Source organism: Dendrobates tinctorius, unplaced genomic scaffold (assembly GCF_039654945.1).
Source record: "Dendrobates tinctorius isolate UK_male_01 unplaced genomic scaffold, ASM3965494v1 ptg000007l, whole genome shotgun sequence".
NCBI classification, from domain to species: domain Eukaryota; kingdom Metazoa; phylum Chordata; class Amphibia; order Anura; family Dendrobatidae; genus Dendrobates; species Dendrobates tinctorius.
The window spans coordinates 54,919,131-54,939,389 of NW_027361675.1; the positions used below are offsets into that span (position 1 = coordinate 54,919,131).

General features: G+C 46.3%; 1 long non-coding RNA gene and 4 other non-coding genes across 5 annotated transcripts; all 5 read right to left on the reverse strand.

Moving 5' to 3' along the window:
* Window positions 1-4,952: 4,952 nt before the first annotated feature.
* Window positions 4,953-11,519, reverse strand: LOC141088738 (uncharacterized). Its single transcript, XR_012232038.1, has 9 exons — window positions 11,409-11,519; window positions 10,980-11,046; window positions 8,561-8,586; window positions 7,534-7,564; window positions 6,836-6,904; window positions 6,580-6,615; window positions 6,344-6,368; window positions 6,052-6,073; window positions 4,953-5,021 (listed from the first exon to the last, which is right to left on the reverse strand). It is a non-coding gene; the product is annotated as an uncharacterized lncRNA (long non-coding RNA).
* LOC141089168 (small nucleolar RNA SNORA8) lies at window positions 6,420-6,556 on the reverse strand. The gene has a single exon (XR_012232200.1). It is a non-coding gene; the product is annotated as a small nucleolar RNA SNORA8 (small nucleolar RNA).
* Window positions 6,970-7,091, reverse strand: LOC141089184 (small nucleolar RNA SNORA18). The gene has a single exon (XR_012232206.1). It is a non-coding gene; the product is annotated as a small nucleolar RNA SNORA18 (small nucleolar RNA).
* On the reverse strand, window positions 9,572-9,701 carry LOC141089198 (small nucleolar RNA SNORA40). The gene has a single exon (XR_012232210.1). It is a non-coding gene; the product is annotated as a small nucleolar RNA SNORA40 (small nucleolar RNA).
* Window positions 11,185-11,315, reverse strand: LOC141089179 (small nucleolar RNA SNORA1). The gene has a single exon (XR_012232205.1). It is a non-coding gene; the product is annotated as a small nucleolar RNA SNORA1 (small nucleolar RNA).
* Window positions 11,520-20,259: the final 8,740 nt, after the last annotated feature.

The following is a 20,259-nucleotide window of genomic DNA, read 5'->3' on the forward strand; positions in this document are numbered from 1 at the left end:
GCTGTAATCGTACTGACCTGAAGAATTAAACTGCCTTTTCAATTTTACCACACTCGGAACCGCATAACCCCCCCCAACAAAAAAAATCCTGAATTGCTTGTTTTTGTTCATTCTGCCTCACAAAAATTGGAATAAAAAGCGATAAAAAAAGTCATGTGCCCAAATATGGACCAATAAAATCGTCAACTTGTCCCACAAAAAACAAAACCTCACATGACTCTGTTAGCCGAAATATGGAAAAAATTGTTTTTGCGATAAAAATAGTCTTTTATTGTGTGACAGCAGCCAAACATAAAAACCCGATATAAATGTGGTATTGCTGTAATCACACTGACCTGAAGAATAAAGTCAATTATTCACTTATACTGCATGAGGAACGGCATAAAAAAAAAAAATAAAACCAATTCTTCACCTGCTGTTGATTTTTCCTTTCTGCCTTCCAAAGATCCCAGTAAGGCTCGGTGCACATTTATCCTGCGCTCTGCGCTTGCACTTAGGTTTCCGTGTAAATCTCTGATATACGTGATTCAGACGGAACCTCTGGGGGAAGATTCCCTATAATGAGGCAGATGGAGGCACTATGGACATTGTCTGACCTGTGATTCGAAGGTGTCAGTCTTTTTAGGATTGCATACAAGTGCCGTCGGCCAGTTTTGTGCACTTCTGAAAAGGACATAGCTGAACAGAGGCCAGACGGAGTGTCCCGCAAAAAACAAGCCCTCACATGACTGTCGGCCGAAATATGAAAAAATTATAGCTCAAAATAGTGCGATGCAAAAACTTATTCTTGCAAAAAAAAAAAAGTGTCTTTTAGTGTGTAAACATAAAAAAAGGATATAAATCTGTAATCGCACCGACCTGAAGAATAAAGTTGCCTAATCACTTATACTGCATCAGGAATGGCGTAAAAAATAAAACAAATTCTTCATCTGCTGTGGATTTGTTCATTCTGCCTCCCAAAGCACGCATTTTTCCTGCGCTCTAGCTGAGTGCTTGCATTGGGGTTTCCATGTAAATCTCTGAAATACGTGATTCAGACAGAACCACCGGCAGAAGATTCCCTATAATGAGGCAGATGGTGTTAGGAATCTGGGTTCTATGATGCCTATGTGGGAATCCAGATTCACACGTTTGTCTCCAGAGGCTGTCCTTTTTTCCAGCTTCTGAGCATGCCCACGGGACGAGCTCCCATTGGAGTTCAGGGGTCACGTGCTCAGGTCCTGCTCCTGATTTCATTGGCTTAGCTCAGGACTCTGGAGATTTTCGGCAGGTCCCGTATGCTATAAAAAGTGCGCATGGCCGCTCTGCCATGCGCTAGTAATTTATTCTGCGGCTGTGTGTATGGTGACAGATGCTTGGTCTGGTGACTGACTCATTAAGAAACCCCTTTCCTCGGTTATTATGTCTGTGTGAGTGGTATTCTGTCAGCACCTGCGCTAGCACGCACAAGCTCAATCTTTCCAGCACTTTAGCGTCCTGCATCGCGCTTGCGATATTTGCGGTTGCAGCCTGTCCAGGCGTGTGCAGTTGCAACACCGAGCACACGTGTACATGGCAAGTCCGCTCGGTGGTAGTGATTGTACTTTACTCCGGTTTCCGGCTACCGCACGTGTGCCGCTGAGATCCTGTGCTGTTAACAGGCTCAAGCGATACTATTTTGTATTATTTTTCCTGCAGCTGTCATATAACAGAGCTTGCCTTACTGCACCTGGGTGACTTAGAACCCTGTGCATATTAGTTGTCTGCCTCTCTCAGCAGCGGTTTTGTCATCCACCACAGAGTGGACCCCGGGGGGCGAAGGCACTTTAATTTTTTTAGTGCCTTCCGCCACTCCTAACAGATGGGGGCACTGTGAAGGCCATAGGACCTGTGATCCGGAGGTGTCAGTCTTTTTCGGCGTGCACAAAAATGCAGTCCACAAGTTTTGTGCACTTCTGAAAGGAAGGATGACGCTGAACAGAGGCCAGATGGAGTACAGAGTAACTGCTGCCTCATTATAGTGAATGGATCCCTCGGGGGCTTCATCTGAATCACATCAGAGATTTAGATGGAAACCCCAAATTAAGTGGTCAGCACAGAGCGCCGGATAAATGTGATCCCAAACGTTATGTAAAATGTTCCCAATACAAGCTTCAACTCAATCCACAATAAAAGCAAGCCCTCACTCAGATCTGTCACCTGTTAACGGAAATATATGGGGGCTTTCACGTTACTGGTAGCACAAAGGCTCTCGAAAAGCGAAATGGCTCCTCACTCGCCAAAAGAAATTCAGCAAATTCTCCGCTCCCAAATGCCCCCTTCCCTTCTGAGTCCTAGGTTATCCTAAACCACATAGTTAGGTCCATATATATTTGGACAGAGACATTTTTCTAAATTTGGTTCTTGATATTACCACAATGAATTTTAAACAAAACAATTCAGATGCAGTTGAAGTTCAGACTTTCATTTGAGGGTATCCACAATAAAATTGGATGAAGGGTTTAGGAGTTTCAGCTCCTTAACATGTGCCACCCTGTTTTTAAAGGGACCAAAAGTAATTGGACAATTGACTCTAAGGCTATTTCATGGACAGGTGTGGGCAATCCCTTTGTTATGCCATTCTCAATTAAGCAGATAAAAGGCCTGGAGTTGATTTGAGGTGTGGTGTTTGCTGTGAAGGAAACATGCGGTCAAAGGAGCTCTCCATACAGGTGAAACAAGCCATCCTTAAGCTGCAAAAACAGAAAAAACCCGAGAAATTGCTATATTAGGAGTGGCAAAATCTAGTTTGGTACATCCTGAGAAAGAAAGCACTGGTGAACTCGTCAATGCAAAAAGACCTGGGCGCCCATGGAGGACAACAGTGGTGGATGATCGCAGAACAATCTCCATGGTGAAGAGAAACCCCTTCACAACAGCCAACCAAGTGAACAACACTCTCCAGGAGATAGGCATATCAATATCCAAATCTACCATAAAGAGAAGACTGCATAACAGTAAATACAGAGGGTTCACTGCACGGTGCAAGCCACTCATAAGCAAACAGCAACTGAAAACCACCGCAGTGAAGGCCTGGCAGAGCATCAAAAAGTAGGAAACACAGCGTCTGGTGATGTCCATGAGTTCAAGACTTCAGGCAGTCATTGCCAACAAAGGGTTTTCAACCAAGTACTAAAAAAATGAACATTTTATTTACAATTACATAGTCTGTCCAAATACTTTTGGTCCCATTAAAAATGGGTGGCACATGTTAAGGAGCTGAAACTCCTAAACCCTTCATCCAATTTTAATGTGGATACCCTCAAATGAAAGCTGAAAGTCTGAACTTCAACTGCCTCTGAATTGTTTTGTTTAAAATTCATTGTGGTAATGTCTAGAACCCAAAATTAGAAAAATGTCTGTCCAAATATATATGGACCTAACTATTGCCTCCACATTTGGCATTTCTGAAGCGATGAGAGCCCACTTAACTTACATGCATGCCTACAGACGCATGGGCTGGGTATAACTTACTGGTCACAATGGTATATTGCAATTTTCACTTGGCAACATTCATTGCCGCTTGTTTCTGGAAACTATCCAGTCAAAATCATCACTACACCTGGCTCCTGCTGTGATTGCCCTGATAAACCGGTATACACTGGCCACCAATTATTAAGGTATTTAAAGCGCCGATTAACATAGCTGCTCACTTCCCCCGACAAAGCCATCCTAGCAACGGCGATACGCATTGGGTGATTATTCTTGCACCCTTCCCTGTCTCACCACTATGCCTGCCTGGACCTGTTCAGGTGCTCCCAGTTTTATTTTTCAGCAGTCCTCCTTGTTTGCCTTGTGGGGGGCTTGCTGTGCAAGCATCTCATAGGTAGTAAATGGGCTCATCCTTGCCATCTGTGGCTCCAGTATGTCATGGTGCTGTCCACTTTATACTATTAGCTTACATTTTTGATACATCCAGTGATCTTACTGGCACCTCCATGCATAATATCATTGTATTGGTTACATGGACTCACATATTCCTTGTTTAGGATTGCTATTACAGTGTTCCTTAGTGCCAGCATTCTCTTCAGGCATTGTTACGTATGGCATCTATATTGTGAGCATGTGCCGAGGGGATGCAAGAGGAAAAGGGACCAGTGTACATGATGCACACCACAATAATATAAAAAGCTTTAACACAAAATGGTGCATTTTGTGTTAAAGCTTTTTATATTATCATTGTGGTGTGCATCATGTACACTGGTCCCTTTTCCTCTTGCATAGTCTTCTGACCACTGATTTTTGCAGCACTGGGTACCATTTGGACAGGTGAATCCCTGGCAGTTTTTCAACACTCTGGAGGGACAGGTGTTCACTATATCAGAAATCTTACTGTAGTAGGATTTGTATTCAAGAATTCACATTCCTTCATAAACCAGTTATTTCTGATTCTTTTACATCAAGTCCAGTGTTAATGCTGGCCTAGATGAGTTGGTCCTTATGTTTACATAGAAACTTTAGTAGCAAAAGTTGAAAGTTAAAAACAAAGACTACATGATTGTGCTTGTAGTTTCCATGCTTAATTCCTAGTTGGTCCAAGTAGTGTAGTAAATGCAGCTCTACAAGAGTCACACTGAAATTCTCACCCACTGATTTTAGTACTATGTACATTTAATAAGTTTGTCCATTACTCAAATTTGGTGTCTGTATTGTTAATAAATATAAACTGTTCTACAAGAGGAGAAAGTTAAAGGATTCCTGTACTTTCAAATACATACTTAATGCTTTTCTGCAATCATTAATTGTAGCAAGTTTTCCAATGTACAATATAACCCACCTTACTGCTGTAGCAGCATTGTTGTGGAAAGTTGTACCCACTGACCACTTCCAGTGCTGCAAGTTTCTTTTGCATTGAACATTTAACCACCACAATATAATAATTGTAGTTGTAGACCAACCAATGCAGTATTTCAGAAGAAAGAAAATACAAAGTGTGTTGTTAAAAGTATCATTTATTACAAAGACTGCATGTAGCATATAATCCTATGCTGGCCACCTTCACCCTAGGTGGGAAAAAAAATAAGATTGATTAGTCCTTCTATTTAACAACATGACAAGTTAGTTAAAGTGATCAATTTGTTACAGACATTAAAATATTGTCAGTGTAAAGTGTTATTCCCAGCCATCCCCTATCCATAAGGCTGGATGAGCAAAATACTCACTGTCCCAGCAGTCAGTATACCTTTATCCTACAACTTTAGGAAGAGCCATTTAACTCCTTCCAGATATGACAATGGTATGTGATGTGTTGAGTCCTGACTATGATGCAGGCTCAGGAGTTCACACCTTTCATGGCAGATGTCAGTGTTATTTAGTAATTGCCTTTAACAGCTATGGGTGGAGTCAGATACCACCAATAGATGTCAACTTGTATATAAAGGCAGCTCATTTCATCTCCAAATGACATTAATTTGCAGGTTAACTGTACTACCATTTTGTCCAGCCACCAAGTACCAGAAGAAAGTTATTTTATTCTGCCCAGGAGTCAGGTGTGCCTGTTGTAAATTTAGTCACAGCTCCAAGATGAAGCTGTAAGTATGCCCAGGCATCTTATTAAGTGTCAAGTTATTTCCAGCTGCAGCTGTTCATCCAGACACATGTGAAAAGTGAAAGATTGCAACTATGAGCAGAACGTTAAATTTCTCCTGATAAGCACACTTCCAGTATAGTGGCTGAATAGCACCCAATAATATTAACCTGATTAGAAAACCATTGGAAACAAATGCCACAATTCAACAGCATTTACAGAGCTCAAATGAAGTTGCCAACATCTGACTCAATCCATAGCAGATTTTGCCCATCCAGCGATGCAACTCCATGTGTTTTGTCACATGAGTAGATTGACTGAGGCACTTTACATTGTAGCAAGTTTATTAGATTATCTCCTCTATGAAAGACCACAGCACACACATGTAGTGCCCACAGTATCCCTAAGAGGATTATGATGTTGGGTCACAGCGTTGAGGACAGTTGGTTTCCTGCCAGAAAAGCCCACTTTGAAGTGACCACTAGGGCAGCACCCTTTATTCATACCTTTGACAGATGCACACTGAGCCTGTAATGATAGAAATACACCAAGGTTAGTGTAGGTCTTTTTCAAAGAGAAAGCCTCAAAGAGTTAGCAGCATTATCCTTCAGAAGGGACTGTATGCAAGTCTTCTGAAGTGTTACTTTATGGTCATGTCCACAGCAGACTACAAATCAGTTACAGCCGCTTTGGTATTGACCAGAGTCTAGCCATAGAGCTGGCAGATTCCCGACCAGCAATAAACTAGGGATTTTAGCCATAAATGTAACTGCAGCATTTAACAATTGTAATATTTACCTGATAAGAAATACTGTCAAGATATCTGCAAGCAAAGCAACAGGTTAGTTCTGAAAGAAGGCAATTTACAGTCAAGTAATGTCTCAGCATAAAACCAGGTTTACAAGCACAAGAGGCCTGAAAACCAATGATGCCACTTACTGATTTACTATTGCACTGGTTATTGAACACCACAACAGTGAGAGCCATTGGGTGCAGATACCATACAGTGCATGAGGAAACTGACTGATACTCACCTCAACACCAGCCCTTTAGGTACAGTGGTCCCAAAACTGGAAAGAAAATAATGACTGATATTAACTGGCAACTAAGTGACACTGGGATGAGCTGCACCACTCCACACACTGTCAGTTCTAGTCAGATGTACATGCTTTGTTCACACTTTGGTCACACAGCAGTTGAACTGAAAAATCATCACTTGAACTGAAGGCCAGTAACCATTTATTCCTATTGTATAATGTTACAAGTTAAGGGTAAAGTGACGATACTCACAGACAGTGACTTGGCCAGTTTCAGCTCCCACATGTTGCCCAGCTATTAGTCAGCTCCAGGGGCATTCATCTAGAGGACAAAGCATGCATTAATGACATGACAAACACCCCCACCACAAGCTTACAAGACTAAGCGAGTGTTATGCAGTTAATAACCTACTAAGATTTTAGCAGGCAAAGCTAACTGCAAACTTTATCTATGAGGCGTTTCCAACGATATGAGAATACAGCAACACCCAATCGGGATAGACCTCAACTCACTTCAGAATATGTCATGAAACTTTAGTTGGGGATAGATTGTAGCAGTCTCTCTCCATAATATCCAGCAGTGTGCAGAGAAAAACCACTTAAGAGTCACCCTGTGGGACATACATGACCTTATCAATATGGGCATACAGATAACAAATGTTACACACTAGTCCGACCTGCATGCCTCACATTAATGATCTGGTTGTGAAGTTACATTCTCTTTATGTTATTTCTTCCAGGCTGTGGCATGTGGTGCCTACAAGTAAGTATCTCCCTCCTGTCAATTGTAATACTACCCCACACTCCTATGCATGTCTGTCATGGACCAGCAGAACCATTCCTACCACTGTCAATGGAAATCAGCTGTTCTAGCAGACTATACCACCACTCATTTTGACAAATTAACCCTATAAATTAGGCCACTTCCAGTCTATACCCATTGCATTTTACCTTTATGCTCATCAGCTTGGTCACATGGTACCTAAAAAAAAAAAAGAAATTGTTAAATTTGAAAAGCACAAGCCATTTTATTACCAATAAGAAAACTGTTCAGAAAATCTTTTGTCAGTCACTCTAAATCAGAGCAGTTGAACATTGTTAATCATCAGGACAGTCAGACAAGCAGCAATGGCATCAAACTTTGCTTTAAAAGGGGCTGTCACAACCAGAATTACTGTTTAAACCAAGTACAGGCACTTTGCATTTCATGGCAGAGCCAATTTACATCCCCCTTCCCACCTTAATCAACACCACCTACTTATTTGACAGCTCCTGCTTGACAGAGCCAAAGAGTACAGATACATGAAGACAAGCAGGTGGAAAGATGCACTTAAATGGCCACACCATGCTACACTGAGCACCTGTACTTTGAATAGTCACTATGTGGAGAGTCCTTTTAAAGCAATTGCCATCTTAAAGGGTGCTGTCAAGCAGAGAAGTTTGTCACTACCACAGCTAACAGCTTCATACCCATCTGGCCAATAGATGACCTGGACAGTGCATGGAATAAGTGTCACTGGGTATTCAAGAACACACAAATGTAAGGTTTTGACAACACTTAGGCTGGTTTCACACTAGCGTTTTTAAAGCAGCGCATCGTGCGCCCTGATCCCCTCTTTAACATGGGGGCGCATGGTCTAGCGTTTGCATGCGCATGCGGTTTTTGTGGTGTGCGCCCAGGCGTGCCGGACGCAACCTGTTGCATTTTTGGTCCTTCCTGTCTCAAAAAAAGCATGCGCATGTAATGAGACAATAACACATTACAGCCTATGGGAACGCAGACGTGCGCACGTCAGCGTTTAAAATCGCATGCGTTTTAAGAGTCAATATGGTTACAAACTGGTTAAAATGCATGCAAAACGCTTGATGCATTTTTGTATGCGTTTGGACTGCGCACTCAGCGCAACGCAAAAAACGCTACTGTGAAAGTAGCCTTAAACAGTCATCACATCTAAGCTTGCACTATGAAGTTAATTACCTCAGTCAATCTTTTCACAACTGCACCTATGAAATAAAAATTATATAGGTAAACATATGTAATGAGCTCAGAATTACTGTTTCACAAGTAGCTAGAGGAAAACAATTTGATATGACAAAGATTACCCAGGGTGTTGAGACTTACCATGTTTTGCAAGTATCTGAAACTTGTTTAGAGGGTTTGCCCCCATTGTGTTCTACAGGGTTGCACAACACCTGTCTCATTCCTACATGCTAGATTACTGCTCCTGCTCAGTACAAAGCAGAAGCATTGTTGCTTGCCTAATCTATAGGCACAAAGTGCCCCTATACGAGAGCTTTGCTTTCTGGATAATTGCACATTTAAATAAATTAGCAAGATGCCCCTCATCCCTCCTAGCACTTTCCAATGATAGAGCATTGGAGGATGAGACCATAATGTTTATTTTCTAGACCTGGAGCAGCCAACTTTCTAGGCAAAGCCGCTTTATGAAAATGTTGGCCATTTCTTTTTGCAGCAGTTCAGTTGCTGGAGGTTCTCTGTAATTTCCACTTAAGTATTACAGCTTTAAACATGTTGACTGGACTTTGACTGCAGATTTGTAGCCTCTGACTGCAGACTAGCAACTTCACATTGCAAGCACTGTGATGATTCTCCACCACCAGCAGGTGGCAGTCATGGGATTGTAAGGCAATTTGTATACTTCCATCTACACCCATATAGTCAGACAGAAGGCAGTATGCATAGCACATACTTGTGGCCCCATGGTCACCTGCTCCCAATACCAAAGAATCCACAAGCCTGCAGTCAGTGACTTTAGACCATGGAAAAACAGTTAGAAGTAGTGACAAATGACTGAACATATGCACAGCAATGTCAGATCCACATTTGTGTGCAATGTTGATTTTCTGAACTGCCTGAAAGAAGCCATGCACATAATCCAGTACAAAAAAAACAAAAAAAAAACAACCTTCAATTCTTTATCTTTTAATGAGGCTGAACATTAGTCAATACATAAAAGTACAGAAAATTGATGTCCCTTCCCATAAGTAACACAACTCCTACAAGTTAAGTAGTTGTGGGTTGCAAGAGAAGGTTTTACTCTTAGCACTTCTGTCATGTTTATACCTAGAAAATGGCCAAACAAAAAAAAGGAAATGCTTTAAAACTTTAGCAGTGTATTGCCAAAATATTGCAGCATGCACTATAAAGAAAAAAGTGGATAGGTCCTGTGGACCATACTGCATTAGGTAACCTTGTCAGACTGATATTATACACATGATATTGCAGGCTGTGTGGACAGTTTGCTTGCTCTATATACTAAGGTGACAGGCCTTAGGATGCATTAAAAATTACTACTATGTAATGCTGTTTCAGCTTGTGTCCCTGCCTCCTGCTGGTGACTGCTTCCTCAACATCAGCTCTTTCAAAGGAAACAAGACAGAAGCTGAGCAATTAGGAGAGCAGTTGTGAGTATGGGAGTACCTGGAGAGCATTAGAGGGTTGCAAACCTGAAATATGACAGTGACTTTTGTAAAATAGCATATGCTGTAGAGACTGGTGCCTTTCAAAGATGTGGGTACAGTGTCTGCCGGCACCTAAATAATGTAGCACTAACTTAGGCTAGTTTCACACTAGCGCTTTTGAGCGCAGCGACGGCCTGCGCACGGCCGCCGCTAAGCCGGTAGCTCCGCCTTACCGGCACATGACGCTGCATGCGCCCTGCGTCCCCCATCTTTATCACTGGGGGCGTAGGCCGTGCACAGTATGCGTTTGGCGGCGCATGCGCCTTTTTGACGGTGCGCCGGCGCAACCAAACTGCAGCAGGTTGCGTTTGGCGCAGGTCGGCGCACCGTCAAAAGGACGCATGCGCCGCCAAACGCATACTGCGCACAGCCTGCGCCCCCAGTGATAAAGATAGGGGACGCAGGGTGCATGCAGCGTCATGCGCCGTTAGGCGGAGCTACCGGCAGAGGCACGGCAGCCGTGCGCAAGCCGTCGCTGCGCTCAGAAGCGCTAGTGAGAAACTAGCCTTACATTGGATGCATCAGTTTAGACTGAAGGAAACGTTAGTGGCATGCAAAACAAACAAAGCTATAGGGATTTACGTCCGTGGTGTGCGTTAGCACCAGTTGTAAGCGGTCACCATTCAAAGTGGACAGCTTCCTCAGTGCAAACGCAGACCATGGAGTCCAGTGATTGATGGGAACAAAGTAGAGCTTAGTTTGTATTCTAACAACTTATCCCTGGGAAGAGGTTTTGCCCACAGCCTCAAGGTACAGTTGTACTACTAGAGAAAAAACATTTTAGAATAGGCAACATGACAATTCATTGCAAAATTAAAAATGGCCTGGTGACGCTCTAGGTTCCTAGCATGAGATGTTTAACATGGCTCAGACTGCAGATTGGAAGGCTCGTCGTCTGTAGGTAGTGTCCTTACCAGATCAGGGGACATCATCCACCGGAAAGCACGTGTCACATGCGGCACACATACTGGACATAGACACCTAAGGGAGACAACAAGGGATGGAACGTGAAGCAGCTGTGATAGCCACCAATACCAGTTACAGACTGTACAGCCACATGGTCAGCCATAAGTAACAAAGTCCCAGTCAATGCCACACACAGCGCCCCCCTGTGGTGGGACATGTTCCAGGTCTCATTGTCATCACTGCAATACATATTACATGATGGAAGCAAAACCTGCCCGTCTGTATTGCCTCGCTATACACTAGAGACACATCACGGGAGACTGCGCCCCATCTGTAGCCAGGCTGCAGCAGCCACACTGCGACCCTCGTGTACACAGCACATAGACAGGTGGGCTCACAGTGTACAGGCCCCAACACACTACACTACGAGACATTACCTCTCCTCAGCAGGTCGGCAAATGAGAGCGAACATGGCGTGTGAGGGATATTTATAGGGCGAGCGCCGCAGGCATGACGTCGAGATCTCGCGATATATTTTTTCAAGCGGCAAATGAACTAACGCGAGAATAAGCGGCTGCTTCGACGGTGACGTCACTGCCAGGTCGCAGCTATGACTTCCTAGTGATGGGAAGTTCGGCTCTTTTTGGTGATCCGGCTCATTCGGCTCCGCTCACCATAAAGAGCCGGCTCTTTTGGCTCTTTAAACGGCTCTTTTTTTTTTAATAGAAATCCGTTTTTCACAGTCATCGTTCTAGGTCTTTGCCTGTGAAGTGAGGGCCTCATTCTCCGCCTGTGTGACGCAGTGTAGACTGTTATTCAGCATTGCTGTGTCCTTAGATTGTCAGCTCTTGTGATCAGGCCCCGGCTCCTCGCTCCGGTCTCTCCTGTACAGTGAGGCCTCATTATACCCCTGTATAAGGATCTAGTGACGCAGTGTAGACTGTTATTAAGCATTGCTGCTTCCCCAGACTGTCAGCTCTTGTGATCAGGCCCCTGATCCTCGCTCCGGTCTCTCCTGTACAGTGAGGCCTCGTTATACCCCTGTATAAGGATCTAGTGACGCAGTGTAGGCTATTATTGAGCACTGCTGTGTCCTCAGATTGTCAGCTCTTGTGATCAGGCCCCGGCTCCTCGCTCCGTGCTCTCCTGTACAGTGAGGCCTCATTCTCCACCTGTATGAGGATCTAGTGACGCAGTGTAGACTGTTATCAGCATTGCTGCTTCCCCAGACTGTCAGCTCTTGTGATCAGGCCCCTGCTCCTCGCTCCGGTCTCCTCCTGTACAGTGAGGCCTCATTATACCCCTGTATAAGGATCTAGTGACGCAGTGTAGACTGTTATTCAGCATTGCTGTTTCCTCAGATTGTCAGCTCTTGTGATCAGGCCCCTGCTCCTCGCTCCGTGCTCTTCTGTACAGTGAGGCCTCATTATACCCCTGTATAAGGATCTAGTGACGCAGTGTAGACTGTTATCAGCATTGCTGCTTCCCCAGACTGTCAGCTCTTGTGATCAGGCCCCGGCTCCTCGCTCCGGTCTCTCCTGTACAGTGAGGCCTCATTATACCCCTGTATAAGGATCTAGTGACGCAGTGTAGACTGTTATTCAGCATTGCTGTCTCCTCAGATTGTCAGCTCTTGTGATCAGGCCCCGGCTCCTTGCTCCGGTCTCTCCTGTACAGTGAGGCCTCATTATACCCCTGGGCCCTGTATAAGGATCTAGTGACGCAGTGTAGACTGTTGTCAGCATTGCCGTTTCCTCAGATTGTCAGCTCTTGTGATCAGGTCCCTGCTCCTCGCTCCGGTCTCTCCTGTACAGTGAGGCCTCATTATACCCCTGTATAAGGATCTAGTGACACAGTGTAGACTGTTATTCAGCATTGCTGTGTCCTCAGATTGTCAGCTCTTGTGATCAGGCCCCTGCTCCTCGCTCCGTGCTCTTCTGTACAGTGAGGCCTCATTATACCCCTGTATAAGGATCTAGTGACGCAGTGTAGACTGTTATTCAGCATTGCTGTTTCCTCAGATTGTCAGCTCTTGTGATCAGGCCCCGGCTCCTCGCTCCGGTCTCTCCTGTACAGTGAGGCCTCATTATACCCCTGTATAAGGATCTAGTGACGCAGTGTAGACTGTTATTCAGCATTGCTGCTTCCTCAGATTGTCAGCTCTTGTGATCAGGCCCCTGCTCCTTGCTCCGTGCTCTCCTGTACAGTGAGGCCTCGTTATACCCCTGTATAAGGATCTAGCGACGCAGTGGAGACTGTTATTCAGCATTGCTGTCTCCTCAGATTGTAAGCTCTTGTGATCAGTCCTCTGCTCCTCGCTCCGTGCTCTCCTGTACAGTGAGGCCTCGTTATACCCCTGTATAAGGATCTAGTGACGCAGTGTAGACTGTTATTCAGCATTGCTGTCTCCTCAGATTGTCAGCTCTTGTGATCAGGCCCCTGCTCCTCGCTCCGGTCTCCCCTGTACAGTGAGGCCTCATTATACCCCTGTATAAGGATCTAGTGACGCAGTGTAGACTGTTATTCAGCATTGCTGCTTCCCCAGACTGTCAGCTCTTGTGATCAGGCCCCTGCTCCTCGCTCCGGTCTCTCCTGTACAGTGAGGCCTCATTATACCCCTGTATAAGGATCTAGTGACGCAGTGTAGACTGTTATTCAGCATTGCTGCTTCCCCAGACTGTCAGCTCTTGTGATCAGGCCCCTGATCCTCGCTCCGGTCTCTCCTGTACAGTGAGGCCTCGTTATACCCCTGTATAAGGATCTAGTGACGCAGTGTAGACTATTATTGAGCACTGCTGTGTCCTCAGATTGTCAGCTCTTGTGATCAGGCCTCGGCTCCTCGCTCCGTGCTCTCCTGTACAGTGAGGCCTCATTCTCCACCTGTATGAGGATCTAGTGACGCAGTGTAGACTGTTATCAGCATTGCTGCTTCCCCAGACTGTCAGCTCTTGTGATCAGGCCCCTGCTCCTCGCTCCGGTCTCCTCCTGTACAGTGAGGCCTCATTACACCCCTGGGCCCTGTATAAGGATCTAGTGACGCAGTGTAGACTGTTATTCAGCATTGCTGTGTCCTCAGATTGTCAGCTCTTGTGATCAGGCCCCGGCTCCTCGCTCCGTGCTCTCCTGTACAGTGAGGCCTCATTCTCCACCTGTATGAGGATCTAGTGACGCAGTGTAGACTGTTATCAGCATTGCTGCTTCCCCAGACTGTCAGCTCTTGTGATCAGGCCCCTGCTCCTCGCTCCGGTCTCCTCCTGTACAGTGAGGCCTCATTATACCCCTGTATAAGGATCTAGTGACGCAGTGTAGACTGTTATTCAGCATTGCTGTCTCCTCAGATTGTCAGCTCTTGTGATCAGGCCCCGACTCCTTGCTCCGGTCTCTCCTGTACAGTGAGGCCTCATTATACCCCTGGGCCCTGTATAAGGATCTAGTGACGCAGTGTAGACTGTTGTCAGCATTGCCGTTTCCTCAGATTGTCAGCTCTTGTGATCAGGTCCCTGCTCCTCGCTCCGGTCTCTCCTGTACAGTGAGGCCTCATTATACCCCTGTATAAGGATCTAGTGACACAGTGTAGACTGTTATTCAGCATTGCTGTGTCCTCAGATTGTCAGCTCTTGTGATCAGGCCCCTGCTCCTCGCTCCGTGCTCTTCTGTACAGTGAGGCCTCATTATACCCCTGTATAAGGATCTAGTGACGCAGTGTAGACTGTTATTCAGCATTGCTGCTTCCTCAGATTGTCAGCTCTTGTGATCAGGCCCCTGCTCCTTGCTCCGTGCTCTCCTGTACAGTGAGGCCTCGTTATACCCCTGTATAAGGATCTAGCGACGCAGTGGAGACTGTTATTCAGCATTGCTGTCTCCTCAGATTGTAAGCTCTTGTGATCAGTCCTCTGCTCCTCGCTCCGTGCTCTCCTGTACAGTGAGGCCTCGTTATACCCCTGTATAAGGATCTAGTGACGCAGTGTAGACTGTTATTCAGCATTGCTGTCTCCTCAGATTGTCAGCTCTTGTGATCAGGCCCCTGCTCCTCGCTCCGGTCTCCCCTGTACAGTGAGGCCTCATTATACCCCTGTATAAGGATCTAGTGACGCAGTGTAGACTGTTATTCAGCATTGCTGCTTCCCCAGACTGTCAGCTCTTGTGATCAGGCCCCTGCTCCTCGCTCCGGTCTCTCCTGTACAGTGAGGCCTCATTATACCCCTGTATAAGGATCTAGTGACGCAGTGTAGACTGTTATTCAGCATTGCTGCTTCCCCAGACTGTCAGCTCTTGTGATCAGGCCCCTGATCCTCGCTCCGGTCTCTCCTGTACAGTGAGGCCTCGTTATACCCCTGTATAAGGATCTAGTGACGCAGTGTAGACTATTATTGAGCACTGCTGTGTCCTCAGATTGTCAGCTCTTGTGATCAGGCCCCGGCTCCTCGCTCCGTGCTCTCCTGTACAGTGAGGCCTCATTCTCCACCTGTATGAGGATCTAGTGACGCAGTGTAGACTGTTATCAGCATTGCTGCTTCCCCAGACTGTCAGCTCTTGTGATCAGGCCCCTGCTCCTCGCTCCGGTCTCCTCCTGTACAGTGAGGCCTCATTACACCCCTGGGCCCTGTATAAGGATCTAGTGACGCAGTAGAGACTGTTATCAGCATTGCCATTTCCTCAGATTGTCAGCTCTTGTGATCAGGCCCCTGCTCCTCGCTCCGGTCTCCTCCTGTACAGTGAGGCCTCATTATACCCCTGTATAAGGATCTAGTGACGCAGTGTAGACTGTTATTCAGCATTGCTGTCTCCTCAGATTGTCAGCTCTTGTGATCAGGCCCCGGCTCCTCGCTCCGGTCTCTCCTGTACAGTGAGGCCTCATTATACCCCTGGGCCCTGTATAAGGATCTAGTGACGCAGTGTAGACTGTTATTCAGCATTGCTGTCTCCTCAGATTGTCAGCTCTTGTGATCGGGCCCCTGCTCCTCGCTCCGGTCTCCTCCTGTACAGTGAGGCCTCATTATACCCCTGTATAAGGATCTAGTGACGCAGTGTAGACTGTTATTCAGCATTGCTGTCTCCTCAGATTGTCAGGTCTTGTGATCAGGCCCCTGCTCCTTGCTCCGGTCTCTCCTGTGCAGTGAGGCCTCATTATACCCCTGTATAAGGATCTAGTGACACAGTTTAGACTGTTATTCAGCATTGCTGTCTCCTCAGATTGTCAGCTCTTGTGATCAGGCCCCTGCTCCTCGCTCCGGTCTCCTCCTGTAAAGTGAGGCCTCATTATACCCCTGTATAAGGATCTAGTGACGCAGTGTAGACTGTTATTCAGCATTGCTGTTTCCTCAGATTGTCAGCTCTTGTGATCAGGTCCCGGCTCCTCGCTCCGGTCTCTCCTGTACAGTGAGGCCTCATTCTCCACCTGTATGAGGATCTAGTGACGCAGTACAGACTGTTATTCAGCATTGCTGTGTCCTCAGATTGTCAGCTCTTCTGATCAGGCCCCTGCTCCTCGCTCCGGTCTCTCCTGTACAGTGAGGCTTCATTATACCCCTGGGCCCTGTATAAGGATCTAGTGACGCAGTGTAGACTGTTATTCAGCATTGCTGTCTCCTCAGATTGTCAGCTCTTGTGATCAGGCCCCTGCTCCTCGCTCCGGTCTCCTCCTGTACAGTGAGGCCTCATTATACCCCTGTATAAGGATCTAGTGACGCAGTGTAGACTGTTATTCAGCATTGCTGTTTCCTCAGATTGTCAGCTCTTGTGATCAGGCCCCGGCTCCTCGCTCCGGTCTCTCCTGTACAGTGAGGCCTCATTCTCCACCTGTATGAGGATCTAGTGACGCAGTACAGACTGTTATTCAGCATTGCTGTGTCCTCAGATTGTCAGCTCTTGTGATCAGGCCCCTGCTCCTCGCTCCGGTCTCTCCTGTACGGTGAGGCCTCATTATACCCCTGTATAAGGATCTAGTGACGCAGTGTAGACTGTTATTCAGCATTGCTGTTTCCTCAGATTGTCAGCTCTTGTGATCAGGCCCCTGCTCCTCGCTCCGGTTTCCCCTGTACAGTGAGGCCTCATTATACCCCTGTATAAGGATCTAGTGACGCAGTGTAGACTGTTATTCAGCATTGCTGTCTCCTCAGATTGTCAGGTCTTGTGATCAGGCCCCTGCTCCTTGCTCCGGTCTCTCCTGTACAGTGAGGCCTCATTCTCCACCTGTATGAGGATCTAGTGACGCAGTACAGACTGTTATTCAGCATTGCTGTCTCCTCAGATTGTCAGCTCTTGTGATCGGGCCCCTGCTCCTCGCTCCGGTCTCCTCCTGTACAGTGAGGCCTCATTATACCCCTGTATAAGGATCTAGTGACGCAGTGTAGACTGTTATTCAGCATTGCTGTCTCCTCAGATTGTCAGGTCTTGTGATCAGGCCCCTGCTCCTTGCTCCGGTCTCTCCTGTGCAGTGAGGCCTCATTATACCCCTGTATAAGGATCTAGTGACACAGTTTAGACTGTTATTCAGCATTGCTGTCTCCTCAGATTGTCAGCTCTTGTGATCAGGCCCCTGCTCCTCGCTCCGGTCTCCTCCTGTAAAGTGAGGCCTCATTATACCCCTGTATAAGGATCTAGTGACGCAGTGTAGACTGTTATTCAGCATTGCTGTTTCCTCAGATTGTCAGCTCTTGTGATCAGGTCCCGGCTCCTCGCTCCGGTCTCTCCTGTACAGTGAGGCCTCATTCTCCACCTGTATGAGGATCTAGTGACGCAGTACAGACTGTTATTCAGCATTGCTGTGTCCTCAGATTGTCAGCTCTTGTGATCAGGCCCCTGCTCCTCGCTCCGGTCTCTCCTGTACAGTGAGGCTTCATTATACCCCTGGGCCCTGTGTAAGGATCTAGTGACGCAGTGTAGACTGTTATTCAGCATTGCTGTCTCCTCAGATTGTCAGCTCTTGTGATCAGGCCCCTGCTCCTCGCTCCGGTCTCCTCCTGTACAGTGAGGCCTCATTATACCCCTGTATAAGGATCTAGTGACGCAGTGTAGACTGTTATTCAGCATTGCTGTTTCCTCAGATTGTCAGCTCTTGTGATCAGGCCCCGGCTCCTCGCTCCGGTCTCTCCTGTACAGTGAGGCCTCATTCTCCACCTGTATGAGGATCTAGTGACGCAGTACAGACTGTTATTCAGCATTGCTGTGTCCTCAGATTGTCAGCTCTTGTGATCAGGCCCCTGCTCCTCGCTCCGGTCTCTCCTGTACGGTGAGGCCTCATTATACCCCTGTATAAGGATCTAGTGACGCAGTGTAGACTGTTATTCAGCATTGCTGTTTCCTCAGATTGTCAGCTCTTGTGATCAGGCCCCTGCTCCTCGCTCCGGTTTCCCCTGTACAGTGAGGCCTCATTATACCCCTGTATAAGGATCTAGTGACGCAGTGTAGACTGTTATTCAGCATTGCTGCTTCCTCTGATTGTCAGGTCTTGTGATCAGGCCCCTGCTCCTCGCTCTGGTCTCTCCTGTAATAATAATAATAATAAATTTTATTTTTATAGCGCCGACATATTCCGCAGCACTTTACATTTCAGAGGGGATTTGTACAGACAATAGACATTACAGCATAACAATAATCACATACAGTAGATTATAACAAGAGGAGTGAGGGCCCTGCTCGCAAGCTTACAGTCTATGAGGAAAGAGGTAGACACGAAAGGTGGGTGGTAACAGTTGCTCTGATTGTATGGACCAGCCATAATGTTAAGTGTGTAACAGTACAGATACAGAGGGCTAATGGATGCATAAAGCATGTGGGAACATGATGCTGGGAACCTGGTTATGGTAAAACTTTTGGCTCTGCCACACAGGGATAGGTTAGGTTAATGTGTTGAGGCGATAGGCCAGTCTGAATAAATGCGTTTTCAGGACACGCTTAAAATTGTGGGGATTGGGGACTAATCGTATTGACCTGGGAAGTGCATTCCAAAGAATTGGCACGGCACGTGTAAAGTCTTGGAGACGGGAGTGGGAGGTTCTGACTATTGAGGATACTAGCCTCAGGTCATCAGCAGAACGGAGGGCGCGGGTAGGGTGGTATACTGAAACAAGGGAGGAGATGTAGGGTGGTGCTGAGCCATGGAGGGCTTTGTGGGTGAGGGTAAGGCTGGAGTCACACTAACCTGCGCAAAATACGGTCAGTATTTTACATGCGTAATACGGATCAATGACCACTAAATAGTGGTCCGTAGGTCATCCGTAAGCAAGGTGAGGTTGCGTATTTTGCGCATGTGTGTCTCCGTATGTAATCCGTATGGCGAGATTTTCTCGCAGCCTTGCAAAATGGACATTTAACGGTTTTGAGGCCTGCAAACAATTTAAATCATTAGCCTGCACTCTATTTAGACACTCAGAAACAGGTGGCTGCCTACATTCTGTACATTTCTCACCTTGCTTTCACGAGGTGTGTTGGTGTTCTTTGTGCAGCATGGCAGAGGGTCTGACATTCAATACAACTGAGCAGGTTCTCTTTACCTGGCTTTTGTCACGGCGCTTTGGCCAACCATATCCTGTGATAGTGGATCCGCGGAGGAGGAGACGCATGTGGGTACATCCACTTTTGAGGCAACGACTCACAAGAGGGCATTTTCACCGCCTCTATTCGTCTCTGCGGGAGCATCCGGACAAATTTTACCAGTACTGTCGAATGAGCATTTCCACATTTGATTGCCTCTTGGAGACAGTGCGCCCTGGGATCACCTTTCAGGACACTAGGATGCGCAAAGCCATATCTGCAGAGGAGCGACTTCTACTCACAATACGGTATGTACTCCACAACCACATTCTCTATGTTCATAATGTGTGTGTTAATTTATGTTTTTTGGCCTTCTTGGACAATGTTTAATACCCTCATCTTACTCAAAATATGCTTCACCTGACACAGCAGAATGTTACATCTAATATGTCCTGCATATCACTTAGTCATTGTGCCACCACATATGTGTGTGTTGTTATCTCTCATTTCCTACCAAGTTTGGTCGGCGTGTAACTGATTTTTTTTTACTTTAGCCATTCTAACCTGTACTATTTCTGTTGTTCTACAGCTTCCTGTCCACTGGCCTGTCTTATGCCGCCCTCCACCATGAGTTTCTCATTGGAAAGTCCACCATTTCAGGCTTAGTGAGGTCTACATGTGCAGAAATCTGGACAAGACTCCATCAGGTGGTCCTACCCGAGCCCAGGATGGAAGACTGGTTAAGGATTTCAAGGGACTTTGAGGAGGACTGCCAGTTTCCAAATTGTATTGGGGCCCTGGATGGCAAACATA